Source organism: Haliaeetus albicilla, chromosome 22, assembly GCF_947461875.1.
Source record: "Haliaeetus albicilla chromosome 22, bHalAlb1.1, whole genome shotgun sequence".
NCBI lineage: Eukaryota > Metazoa > Chordata > Aves > Accipitriformes > Accipitridae > Haliaeetus > Haliaeetus albicilla.
This window is the reverse complement of record NC_091504.1, coordinates 14,669,042-14,683,446: the sequence shown is the minus strand read 5'-3', so window position 1 is coordinate 14,683,446 and position 14,405 is coordinate 14,669,042.

Sequence of the window (14,405 nt, the reverse complement as noted above, 5' to 3'; positions counted from 1 at the left end):
GTCTTCACACTATCAGTTTTCTCTGTGCTGAAAGGGACAATGAGGCCTTGCCTAAAGTAATAGTACTGTAGGTAAGTATGAAAAGAAAACTGATTATAGGTCAGATGCTGAAGAAGATGATGATGAGAACAGGAACAAAGGAGCAATGACATGCTGTTACTGTGAACGCCACAGATATTATTTTGCTCATTAATTGCTCATTACATGCCATTAAAGTAGCTGTTGCTTCAAATTATGCCAGTGTTCCTGCAGAAAGAAGCATAAAGCAAAATTGTGATTCACTAAGTGTAACAATGAAAAGTGTTTTAACAATTTAAGTAGTAGTGCTCTGCGTAAGGCTCGGCTGAGTCCTTGGTAGGAGGGCAACTGTCAGAATTCTAAGTAACTTCTTAAACTTTGCTCTCACCAAGCAGAACAGTATAATCCTTCCAAAGGATAATCAAAAAACACTTTGCAAATATCAGTGATTTAGGCCTTGGAACACCTTTGGAAATAAAGTAGTATCATTTCTCTGACAAGAAGGCATATTTTCTGAGTCATGAGTCAGTTTAACACTCCTTTTGCTGCTCATCAGAGAGGCACTGCTCTTCAGCTGACAAAAAAAGACTAGTCTCACCTTATCTCTCTGGTTTCCAAGCAAACCTGTGCAATATATACAGCCTGTAACCTAACTCTAGATAAACAGAGACGCATGAGCATAGTAGTACAGTATACAGCAGCCTAGGTATGACTGGGGAAGGGGGAGGACATGGGCAATTAAGCAGTGACAATAAGTAACCAGTCTTTCAGCAGACTGAGAAAATAAAGCTGTGAAAGAGAGACAATAAAGCCACGAATGAGATACAATAAAGCAGCAAAAGAAACTAATTGTATGTTATAACCCAGAAGTATTTTATTGCATGATTTTATTGTTTTGTTTAATGATTTCCAGTAATGCTATCAAATATTTAAGAAAAACTTACTCATCTATCCTTGAATCTTGTCCACTGGCAAAGTGATCCCAGAGCAATGTGATACGTGGGCAACCCTGCTTTCCTTTAGGGATAATAAATCAATAATTACCTGATCTGGAAATGTTTTGGAGTGCCTTCATCTACAGCAAGTTTAAGCCTTACTCAAACCAACCCCAAATTTCAAATAGCCTCCTATCCTAAAGGTCTTTTAAAAAGTAGAGCAACCAGTAATTAATTGAATTATGTGGGAGGACATTCACTGTTTTCACAGGTGTCGTGAGCTGACCCTGGCTGGATGCCAGGTGCCCACCAAAGCTGCTCTATCACTCCTCTCCTTACCTGGAAAGGGGAGTAAATACAATGAAAAGCTTGTGGGTCAAGATAAGGACAGGGAAAGATCATTCAGCAATTACCATCATGGGCAAAAAAGACTTGACTTGGGGAAAATTAACTTAATTTATTGCTAATCAAATCAGAGTAGGATAATGAGAAATAAAAACTAAATCTTAAAACACCTTCCCCTGACCCCACCCCCAAGTTCTCTACGTCCTCCCCCCCAGCGGTGCAGGGGGACGGGGAATGGGGGTTGCAGTCAGTTCATCACACGTTGCCTCTGCTACTCCTGCTACTCCTTTCTCCTCATGGGCAGGACTCATCACTCTTCCCCTGCTCCAGTGTGGGGTCCCTCCCATGGGGGACAGTCCTCCATGAACTTCTCCAATGTGGGTCCTTCCCACAGGCTGCAGATCTTCATGAACTGCTCCAGCATGGGTCCCTTCCACGGTGTGCAGTCCTTCAGGAGCACACTGCTCCAGCGTGGGTCCCCTGTGGGGTCCCAAGTCCTGCCAGAAATCTGCTCCAGAGTGGGCTCCTCTCTCCACAGATCCCCAGGTCCTGCCAGGAGCCTACTCCAGCGCAGGCTTCCCATGGGGTCACAGCCTCCTTCGGGCACCCACCTGCTCCGGCGTGGGGTCCTCCCCGGGCTGCAGGTGGAGATCTGCTCCACCATGGACCTCTGTGAGCTGCAGGGGGACAGCCTGCCTCACCATGGTCTTCCCCACGGGCTGCAGGGGAATGTCTGCTCCGGTGCCTGGAGCATCTCCTCCCCCTCCTTCTGCACTGACCTGGGGGTCTGCAGGGCTGTTTCTCTCACATGTTCTCACTCCTCTCTCTTCTGACTGCTGCCTCGCAGGTTTTTTTTCCCCTTCTTAAACCTGTTATCCCAGAGGCACTACAACCACCACTGATTAGCTCAGCCTTGGCCAGCGGCTGGTCCGTCTTGGAGCCGGCTGGTATGGGCTCTGTCAGAGACAGGGGAAGCTTCTAGCAGCTTCTCACAGAAGCCACCCCTGTAGCCCCCCACCCCTGCCCACTACCAAAACCTTGCCATGCAAGCCCAAGACAACTGCACAGGAATCAGAACCACCTCAGATGACACAGACTAAACCATGCAAGTGTGGCTTATCACTGCAGGAAAAGCAAGTCAACAGATGCACAAATAGCAATTAAATATCATAAGTACCCATGAGGAAAAAGTTGGGGAAATACCCAAGCAGTTCCTAATATGCAACAGTAACAATAATGTGTTTCATTTTATCTGTTTCTTCTTCAGTCCCTCCTTAATTTTGTATGTTCTTTGTAAGTTAAAAAACCATCTTGTTGTCACATACAGTCTTTGTAACATTCAGTGTAAGATCTGGATCCATAAACACATCACATAAGAACAGCAACAAATTACCTGTGACAGGTTGAGTCTAGAACTATGTCTCTCAAGTCTGTGTTTTACAACAATATAACAATTCCACTCTTGAGAAAAACTAGAGAGGTTAAAAAAACCCAAACTATCAATTCAAAAGATAAGACTAATGATATTGGTAGAATCCATTTTATCATCAAAATATGTAGCATATTATTAAGATTTAATAATTTCTGAAGAGGAATAAGTCAAAACCTTAGCAAATAGGTTGCTAAGGATTGCTTTCCAGAACTGCAACAAGGCCAAACATGACTTCTGAATACCACAACGCTGCCTCTTAAAATGTCCAAAGAACAACAGCAACTCCTTTCCCAGCCTGCCACAAAAAAAATGAACCACAGTTTTCTCTTTTCTTGGGCTTGGGGAGAAAGAATACATTTATCACTAGCTGGTAGCATTACCAGAGAACAATTCTGCAGGGGTACGTCACACTGGTCAGTGCCACTGGGGGCAGGGAGAAATTTCCAGTCCTTCTTTGTTCCCCCTTCTCCACAGGAAGCAGGGGAAGGCACGCAATATATGCATTTCAGCATGTATTTCTGGACCTAGGGCCAAATGCAGAGACATAGAACGAAGGAGCTAAAAAGATGCCTGATTCATCGTACGTAATATATTGCAGCCCTCTGATTGTTAGAACCTAACAGAAGAAGAGAAGCAGCAAAGTGAAACCAAAATGTGAAACCAAAATTATTACATTAATGCAACCTATTAAAAAAAAAAAAAAACCTGCACTAAGTGAATTACACTTTTCAAGTAACCTATTTGCAGACTGCAGCTGATTTATTCATGTACCAGGCAAGCGAAAATTCATCATGCCAATAGGTAACAACGCAAATAAGCAAATCCATTCAGCACAGAAGAACACTACGTGGAACCAGTTACTAAAGTAAACTTTGTGGGATAAGTTTGAATTTTGTTCCTTATATGATCACCACAACGTATGAAGAATAGTCCATACAGGGAGGATCCCATTAGTTCCCCAGCAGTGCCCAGAATTAATCCATTACTTAATGGCTTAATGAGTCTGTTAATAATCAAGTATAGATTTATTGGGAAGGATGGGGAACTTTATCACTCCAATCAAACTCCACGGTGCCAGGTGCATGGCCTGCCACCCCCTGTGGTCTGTAGGATACCTTTTCCCAGACCTCACCCAGCCTCCCAGGTCTCCTGTGGTGCAAATTTTATTGCTGTGGGAAAAAAATGCATCATACTGTTCACATGATCTTTAAGAGGTTGCCTTTTGGTTTCTAAGCGTATCTTCCCCCATTTTCCCCAGTCTATGGCAGATCTGCTGAGGGTCAACTGCTTCCTAATGCAGCCTCTTATCAGTCACAGCTCTTCAGTTCAAGCGGAAAGGGTCTGGCCAAACCTGGATGCCCAAATCCTTTAGTCAGTCCTGGCAAAAAAGTGACTCCTTAGCTGTGACTGTTTGCAAATCACCTTGGACAGCACCACCATTCAAACCATAGCTTCAATTACTGTTTTTAATGTAGAAAATACACTTTCAAGTAGCATATAAGTTAATTGTAAACAGTAATTATACCATGTATATTATCATATTGTCTTACACTTTTCCTATTAAATCTAATGAAATTCTGAGATTAACTATACTGCACAGGGTGAGGGTCACATTCTTATCTGAATTTAGGCCACTGTCTTTTATAAATGGCACTTATAATGGATTCATTTATAAACTACATATATCCTAAACTCAGACCATTTTTTGTTTTAAATAATAAACTTCACAGCAAGTGAATTGAAATTTTGCTGCAACAGGAAGATGTATTTGTACGATGCATTACACGAGACATGCCAGCTCGGAGAGGCAGGTGTCCCTCTCTCAACCTGGAATTATATATAGCATCCATTACTGACATGGAGAGAAATACAAGTGAATCACCGATCACCAGAAAAATTTATAGCAGGAAAACACCTGCCTTCCCACCTGTTTCTTTGCATTTCTTTGTGCAATTAAAATGTGAGCTTTGTTTTAAATAGCTGTATGTCAAAATCCATAGACTAGAAGTAAGGTCTCATTAAATATGATAAGAAGTAGGAAATAACTAAAAACAGCAGGAGCCCCTTGAGTCAGTTCCAAGACACCTTTTTCTTATCCAAACCCAAAGTTATTTTAAAACCTGAGGTTCCATCCAATCTGACTTATTCTGTGATTTGTGTGGTTACTCAAAATGCAGGAGAGAACTCTGGGTGACCTTTACCTGCATTGCTGAAGAAGAATCACTGGGTTTTTCTTTTTCTACAGTCATATCATTCTATTGTCATTTGGGAAAAGTATAAAAAAATATACATAGTAGGTGTAGAATTGTTTTTTAAAAAGGGGTGTGTGTGCAATTTTAGACTATTTTCAGCACACCGGTGCTCCATTTCTGGGGTGAGGAAGCCAAAAGTCAAGAAAAATGTGAATAAACTCTTAAAACATTAAAGATCTTAAAGTCTACACATAAAATGCATTCAGCTATTTTTAAAAAAGTTAGTTGAAATCACAGATTATTTTTTCTTCTTCTTCATCAACATGTAATTTCTGTCTATGGGACATAGCTGTTGATAAAAGCACTCAGGATTTTGGGCAGGGTATTTATACTAAGCAGATTTTCTTCTTCAAGAATGAAAAACAACTAGTAAATTTGCCACCTAGTTCATATGCAACAAAAGGAGAACATACAGGCATTGCAGAGTCACTGCTTTTGCATTCTAATTAATCTCACAACTCTCTTGACTTTGGCCCTTATTTAAATCATTACCTCTCTAACCATAAAAACATCATAGTGTATTGGCTTTGTGTGGCAAGGTTTTGGTAGCAGGAGGGGGTACAGTGGTGGCTTCAAGTGAGAAGCTGCTAGAAGCTTCCCCTGTGTCTGACAGAGCCCATACCAGCCGGCTCCAAGACGGACCCACTGCCAGCAAAGACCGAGCCAATCAGCGATAGTGGTAACGCCTCTGGGATAACATATTTAAGAAGGAAAAAAGTTGCTGGGATGCAGAAACGGCAGCCAGAGAGAAAGAGTGAGACCACGTAAGAGAAACAGCCCTGCAGACCCCCAGGTCAGTGCAGAAGGAGGGGGAGGAGATGCTCCAGGCACCGGAGCAGACATTCCCCTGCAGCCCGTGGGGAAGACCATGGTGAGGCAGGCTGTCCCCCTGCAGCACAAGGAGGTCCACGGTGGAGCAGATCTCCACCTGCAGCCCGGGGAGGACCCCACGCCGGAGCAGGTGGGTGCCCAAAGGAGGCTGTGACCCTGTGGGAAGCCCGCGCTGGAGCAGGCTCCTCGCAGGACCTGGGGATCTGTGGAGAGAGGAGCCCACGCTGGAGCAGATTTCTGGCAGGACTTGGGACCCCACAGGGGACCCACGCTGGAGCAGTGTGCTCCTGAAGGACTGCACACTGTGGAAGGGACCCATGCTGGAGCAGTTCATGAAGATCTGCAGCCTGTGGGAAGGACCCACATTGGAGAAGTTCATGGAGGACTGTCCCCCATGGGAGGGACCCCACACTGGAGCAGGGGAAGGGTGATGAGTCCTGCCCATGAGGAGAAAGGAGTAGCAGAGGCAACGTGTGATGAACTGACTGCAACCCCCATTCCCCGTCCCTCTGTGCCACTGGGGGGGGTTGGTATAGAATCCGGGAGTGAAGTTGTGCCCGGGAAGAAGGGAGGGGTGGAGGGAAGGTGTTCTGAGATTTGGTTTTATTTCTCATTGCCCTACACTGGTTGATTTGTAATAAATTGAGTTAATTTTCCCCAAGTTGAGTCTGTTTTGCCCATGACGGTAATTGGTGAGTGATCTCTCCTGTCCTTATCTCAATCCACAAGCCCTTTGTTATATTTTCTTTCCCCTGTCCAGCTGAGGAGGGGGGAGTGATAGAGCAGCTTTGGTGGGCACCTGGTGTTCAGCCAGGGTCAACCCACCACACATAGTTTATATTTTTTGTAACAGTGTACTTGAATATGGGGCAGTAGGCACAGGTTCTTCTTTAAAATATGGCTACAGGAAAAGGAATCTCCACATAATTCTCTATAAAACTTCAGGTAGACACTACAAAAATAGTTTAGGAATGATAGAGTTGCAAAGTAGCAGAAAATGGCAACAATATTGCATGTATTAAATCTTTCTCAACATCAATGGCCACTATCTTGCCATGAACTTCAAAACTGCATATTTGGTATATATAATTTGAAATAAGAGATGAGCTCTTCCAGCTCTTTCCCAAGATGTTTTTTTCAGTTATCAAATTCAGTATCTTCCATATGCAGGAAGCAGGAAAGGAAAAATTTTAAAGAAAAAAAAACACCCAGTAAGTGCTGCAATTGGGCAAATAATGCTCTGCATCTTAGTTTCTCTAACTGTAAACTAGAGGTAACAGTTACTAACCTTTGTTAAATTGCTGTATAAAGATTGCTACTAAGCAGGGATCATTTCACACAGTACAGACATAAAACAATCTCCAGGATAAAACAGGGCAACTGTTTAATGAAGCGCAGCCATACAATATAACACAATTTTATTCCAGGAGCAAAACCAGAAAAAAGCAATTTTCAATTTCCTTCTTTTTGAGAACAGTGTAAGTAGACAAGGAGCTACTGGAGGTTTGTTCAAGACATTGGCCTTAATAGTTGCATTACTGCAGAAAAACATGCGCTTTCTATAGGGTTTTCTTTTAACCTTTTGTTTTCACATGGAACTTCCCCATACAGTTGCAAGGAGCAAGACTTTCTCATACACTTGCACTGTGTAAGACATGGTTTGTTGACAGTTCTAAAAGAGAAATCACACCATAAAAGTGACTTGTGGTACAGTTTAGCTATTCCTGCTCTTGTGAACACGGCCTGCTTAATTTTTTAAAAGCTTATAGTGAAATAGTGCAAGATTATATGGCTCCTTGCACCATATTAGTTTCAAATTCACTAGCAACATGAAGAACAACATTAAATAAAAGATGACTATGAAAATTTCCAAATAAAATCCTATAAAATAATGCAGTTAACAGTATTATTTTAATCACAATATGATGTTAAAATCTTTAAAGGTCTCCCTGAAAGGCTTCTTCCCTGAACAGACTTCAGTTGAGGACATTTATCCCTAGAGGTGATTTTATCCAGAGACATCTAGTCTCAAATAAGTTATTTGCCTTTTACTATTGCCACATTTGTGTAAACTGAAACAAGTATTTCAAGTAGAACAGGAAATTTCCAGTTCCTCCAACACTTCTATTTAATGTTACAATAATACAGAGCAGATGACCATCTTTGTATACTCTCCCTAACAGATGGATTCTAACGCTTTGAAGAAACACTTTGAAAAAGACACTTTTCTTAACTTATGAAATGAGTGTTTACATGTGATTGACTTTGTTCAAGTTGTATATCGTAAATCTATGCAGAATTTGGATTCTAACAATTTTGAACAACAGCTACTAATAGTTTTCAGTATTACTGCAATACCCCAGGTCCATAACAAGCCTCCAATGAGCTTATACATACATATAAGGGTCGTACAAGACCTTTCCTTAAGCATAGATCAACCCCTCCCTGTAAAATTGTCACTTTAAGGTTTTTTTAAAGGATCTAAAGTGCACTTTCATATCCGTTCAGATACACTCAACACAGTGGTTTCTCTGACACACTCTAGTGAGCTTATTTTATTTTGTTTAAACTATTACAGTAATATTTTGGAATCAAGTCCTCGATTTCCACTTGTGGCAGTCAGCAACATGAAAAGCAGAAGCAGTAAAGAAAGGAAATTCAGTATATTCAGCTATTTTGTGTAAGGATGCAGCTAGGATAGGCACTAATTCTGTCTCTCTTTTTTCTCCTCATTTCCCAAACAGTCTTTCTTCAACAACAAAACAAGTAGTCCTTGCCAACTGTTCAGGAGGAACTTAGAGCATTTCACTAATATAGGTATTTGGTCACATTCTTTACAAAGTTTTGGTGTTATCTTCAAAAATGCATGTCATTTTTTTCTCCAAAGGCAACCTCAAGGTTTGGTAGTTTCCTTCAACAGTCCTGCACAAGCAAAGACAGTATCAAAAAACTCCGCAGGTAACACAATTTGGCAGTGCTAGGTTAACAGTTAGACTCAATGGTCTTAAAGGTCTTTACCAACTTAAATGATTCTATGATTTTTCATGTGTAACAGAAACAGAGAACTTAGGAAAAACAAACAAACCAACCAATCTACCCTTACAGCAAATATTATTCACAGTCCCAAAGATCCTGTAACAAATATTGTAAAGGAGATTCATATATTCATAAAAATTTAAGGGCAGAGACTACAAGAAATTATCTTTTGAATTATTCTTGTCTACCATATAAATACTTAGGAAAAATTTAGGGAGAGCCTTTATAAAGAATCAAATTAGTGGATATATACACAGTTAAATATTGCCATCTTAAGCATTCATACTTTCAGAAAATAACATAAACTTTCAGAACATTGGTCAGATTAACTGCATGGCAGGTTTGGATTTTTTTTAAATTATTATTTCATTGTTCTCGAATTTTATATTGCACAAGCTTTGAGGAAGGGAAATAGGGATGTTCACAGAAGCAGCTCAATCATAACTTTCCTTAGGATGTTTTTCTTCATTTGTTCATAACCAACACCACTTAAATGCTTTTAAAAGAAGATTGATCAGTATAGGCAAGAAGTACAGCAAATGAGATGCTGGTATTTTCTTTATTTACATTTGCAGTCCTTTAAAGACTCAGCTGCACACCCAGCAGCTGAAGACTCTGGAAGTCAGGATGCAACTGGAGCCAGTTAGTTACCATCTGAAAAGCAGTCCCTCATACTTCATAGGACTGGTACAGTAAGAGGATTTTTACTCTCATCATGCTTGGGAAATGTGGATTTTAAAGAAAGCAAGGATGTAAGAACAGGACAGTAAAATCAGAAATGTCTGAAGCGAAGTTCAGAGTCAGATTTCTGCCTGATGTTTGACCCGTTGTGGAAAAAAAAGAGCATTGGGCTCTGAACCAGATCAAGACTCAGAGAAGAAGTAGCCAATTCCTCTTTCTCTAGACATAGAGAACCCAGGATAGGTTTGCAGGCTTTGCTTCCAGATGCAGAGCATCTTTTCAAAATCTCTACCATCTGTGACATGTTTTCAACTTGCATTATTTATCTTCTGTTTCACTAAGTTCTAGCCAAATATCAAAACAGCACAAGCTCTGAGAGGCTGTCAGGTCACCAGTTCAATGTGCGCTTTCACACTGAAACTCAGAGCTTTTCTGATTTTGTCTACAGACTATTTGGCAACTGGGAAAAGCAGATCTTTAAAGAAAACAATAGCAGAGCAAACTATTTTTTTCCACATCGATAAGAGTAAACTCCTGCCAGAAAACACAAGCGTATGCATACAACCTAGATATCTAAAGCAAATGCACCAAAAGCGGGAGGTGATACGGTACCTTACGACTAAAATGTACTGGCGATTCTGCAGGGCACCAGGCATACTACACAGCTACAATATTTGGGCCTTGTCCTTCCAAGAAGGCTGAGCCAAGAGACCAGAATTTCTGACACTCCACATAATACCACAAAGATGGGGGGGGAGAGCTAAAGTAAAGTCCCACACATTTTCAGATCTTCCTTTACTTTGAAGGAAGAAAAAAAAAAAAAGTCTAGCAGGCAAATCACAGCTGCCATTACAATCCTCAGAGGGAACAAGTTTAAATGTTTGCAAACAGCATTCCCCTTTGTTTCCACCACGATCGAGCACTGGAACAGCCAGTGACAAATAGTATGGTATCACCCTAATCGAATACATGTTCTGTAGTGCTGCTAAGGAGTTCAGCACTGTTGTTTTAAAACAGTTTGTAGTTATTTTATCTCATTTTCTTCAAGATGATCATCAGGCAAAGTTATAATTTTGTAATTTGTAATTTTGTGCAGGGGAAGGGAAGTGAAAACGAAAGCGAGTTGTCAGTTCAAAAATGCCCCCCACTGTTTCTGGCCAGTCTTAAATATACAAGTTTTAAGGTTGGGATGCAGATGTGTCATACCTGATTCCACAGATCTAGTTCAATTACTTAAAAGCTTTTCTCTGTAGACATAATTTTTTTTTCCACTGCCCAACAGGAAGGTAGTATGTATGAATATAAAACCAAAAGAATCATTCAGATAAAGACACATTCTGAAAACAAGCTCACCTTGCATCCCTTATAGCATACTGGATGAAGTAGTGTTACTTTCAGAGAATAAGTTCTATGTCAGTCACCTAAAAATGCATTTTCATCTAGGGTATTTCACACATTACACACCCACATGCTCCTTTGCAACACTTTCAAATGAGCTTGCGTGGCTGAGCAGGTGAGCCTACATCAGGACATAAATGTCTTCACATAAGAAAAAAGTGAAACAGAGTGATTTACTAGCTAGAGCTTTCTAGATGGACACTTTCACATTCTTATACTACTCATCTTTAACGACACTGTCCACCTGGGAAATGTGAGAAAAAATGAAGGATGAGTGCAAATGAGTACAAAATTCTGCTGGCTCTGCTGGTTTACAAACCCAGCATTTCTGTGACAGACACAGGAAAGTTCACAGATAAATTTCCTTCTGAATAAACCTCAAGTGTCCCACATTTTTCTCAGACTATACAAGTGCATCCATTTTTTAAAGGAAGTATCAAAAGACTTTATCCATCTGGAACTTCCGTTTCCGCCTAGATAGTATATTTCCGTCCCCCCCCCAACCCCATATACATATGGGAAACCATTAAGCCTAAGATCTCCTAGTCAAATTAAAGCAAGATAAGGTGCTCCATGACCATATAGATGCGCACATTCTCCTATGAAATCATTGGTAGTTTAAAATCAGTATTACTATAAGGAACTCATTCTACTTGCCCTTATTCCCAATTTTCCATGCAATTTATTGTCCACACCCTGTACCATATATTGCCAAGTACCCGTATGCAGGAACAGCCATCCATACACCAAAGAGGAAAGAAAATGCCTGCTAGGTCATGTATTCAGTCCACTGTAACATCTAGGATTCTATCCACTAACATCACAAAGTAGTTTGTGTTTCTAAAAAACTAAAATATTGGAAAAGTTACACTAGCAAATAAGATACGCTAATATGAAAAAAAATCTGAATTACAGATGACTAACATGGGCACAATGTTTACTAATGCACAATACATGGAAGTTCAGCAGATGACCTCTTATGGCAGCTTTTAGATTCTAAACAATGATAAAGTTTTGATGGAATTCTGGTAAAGCTTTTACTGTTTTCTGGCAAAGGTGAGTGTTTCAAGTCTCTAGATTTAAATTATAATACTCCAACAATAAAAAAAAACCACATAAAGGTACAAATGAGAAAGGTAAAAGAATCAAGAAAACAAAAAATAAATAAAATGTGACTTTTTAAAAATTCTCAATGGTACTGTTTTGTTCTTGCACATTGTAGTCTCTGATCTTGTTAATAAAATAATAACTATTTGTCTTCTGCAAGAAATTAATTTAGCTCAAAGTGCTTCTACTGCTTTCAGTGAAAATGTTAGTCCACTGTAGCTATGGATACTTTAGCAAATAGTTTTATAAAACAGGGCCTAATCAGGAGATTAAAACAGCTAGTGAAGAGGTCCACGTATCTACATACATTATATGATGTTCAAGCATTTTACTTCAAACTCTGCTTAGTCTCATCACCTGGACTGAACTTTCCCATCATAACAACAATTCAAAGCTGTTCAAACAAGTCATTGGTTTGGACTCTTACATTCATTAGGTGTCAAAGCAGAGTTGCTGTGCACCTAGAACAGAATTTTTGGTCTTGTTACTTTCAAAAATAAGCCTGTACAAGCACACCAGAAATGCACTGCAGATGCAACCAATGTCCATAAGTATTAGAGAAATTCCAGAGAAGGTGATATTCCACTATTAGGAGAAAATGTTACTAATTCACATATGGAATAGCTTTTAGTACTAGCTAATCAAAAAAGTAAATGAAGAGTCATTTGAGTAATAAAACTGTAAGTGTAATCCAGAAACAGACAGGAATTGTTGTTACATGTGTGTACATAAAATGGTGGATTGTTGTCCTCAGAGGATGCACTACAACCAGCCTGCTCCCTGCGCTCATGACATAGCTAATGGCTGTAGATTCTCACCTATTCGCTTACTACCAAAAATTGAATTACGTACAGGTATAGACTTTGGAACTTTGTTGCCACTTTAAGTAAAACAGGACTTTAGGATTTGTTGCATGTAACAGGTGAATGCCTTTCCAAGTGCCTGATTTATTCCACTGGACACTTCAAGCAGTGTCAGGTATCCTAGGCTACATTAGAAGGAAAGCCAAGAAGGACTGACTGAGCTCCCCATGGAGAGTACGGCAGTTCCTGACAGACAACTTTCTACAAGAGGGTTCCCCCCCCCCCACCCCACTTCAGTGGTTATTTCTGTGGCCAAATTTTTATAGGTGGCCATCCATTCTACTGTATATTTTTTCACTCGAGTATTTTCTTGGACTCTTTCAGACACTCCTCTGCTTCTGGCCTTTCTGTGGAGCTTACATAAAGCTCAACATGGCTATTTTGGTGTTCTCTATAGACATATGTAGGCCTGTGAGGGTTTTTTTTAGTGATTCTTTGATAGCATTTACCAGTCACTGATGAATTTTACTGTCTGTGCTTAACTTAAAAAAAATAAAAATAAAAATTAAAAATAATGGCGTTACAGGCTTTGCCATAGTATTCCAGACAAACAGAACTGAGAAATAACAATAGTTCTAAATCTGAAGAGCTCTTAAATCTCTGCTTTTGGTAGGAGGTGGGGTTTTTTTTAAAGATGCTAGGGAAGCATCAAGATTCTGAAGCCCCACCAGGGAATTTAGCCACATAACTACCACTGAAGCTAAAGATAATTGCCTGTCCTTAATCTTTTTCTTTTTCCCTCCAAACTATCATCCCTAAACCTTGAGCTGAACCCTGCTGCTTTACTCAGCAAAACAGAACAATTGATCTCAAACGACTTGCATTCAAAGCCCTCAACAGCCATTCACCACTCAGCTATGTAATAAAGTTCATTCCTCTGTTGCAGAAGAGCTACATGCAGCAGTAGTGGGCTTGGCTTAGCTTCCGGGCTTTCAGAGTCAAGTATACTCAGCCTGCCTGTAAACAATTTACCAGCAATATGAGTAAGTGATGGTGGACAGGCCAAGCCTGACAGAGGCTACTGGAAAGGACTGATGAATCATGCCCTCCAGATAAGGAGAGGCAACCAACACAAATAAATGATGCTTTTGAACAATTTATGTGCTGCTGCTTTGCAGGCTACTGATCAGTTCAGGAGAAACTGTCTTACAGGGCACCTGGTAGGGGTGACATATGGCAGGAAGAAGTGCTACTTTCTGTGATTACTACACTAGCTCAGGAGTAAAAAGATGAAGTACAGACAGTACAGTTCACACAGCAAGAAAACATAAGGCAATTCAAATACAGTAAGGCAATTCCAGCTACTAGCTCCTCTACAGTTACTAGTGCCCCTATTCTGACTGCACAAACCTTCTGCAGTCTGCAATATGTACCAGTATTGACCCCTACGTTTTGCACTGGATAAGCCATTGCCTCTTTTCCAGTTGTAGAGTAAAACTTCTTTAGTTGTAACAGAAAGATTAAATGCTGTTGATAGGTTTACCACCTTCAACTACCTCTCAGTATC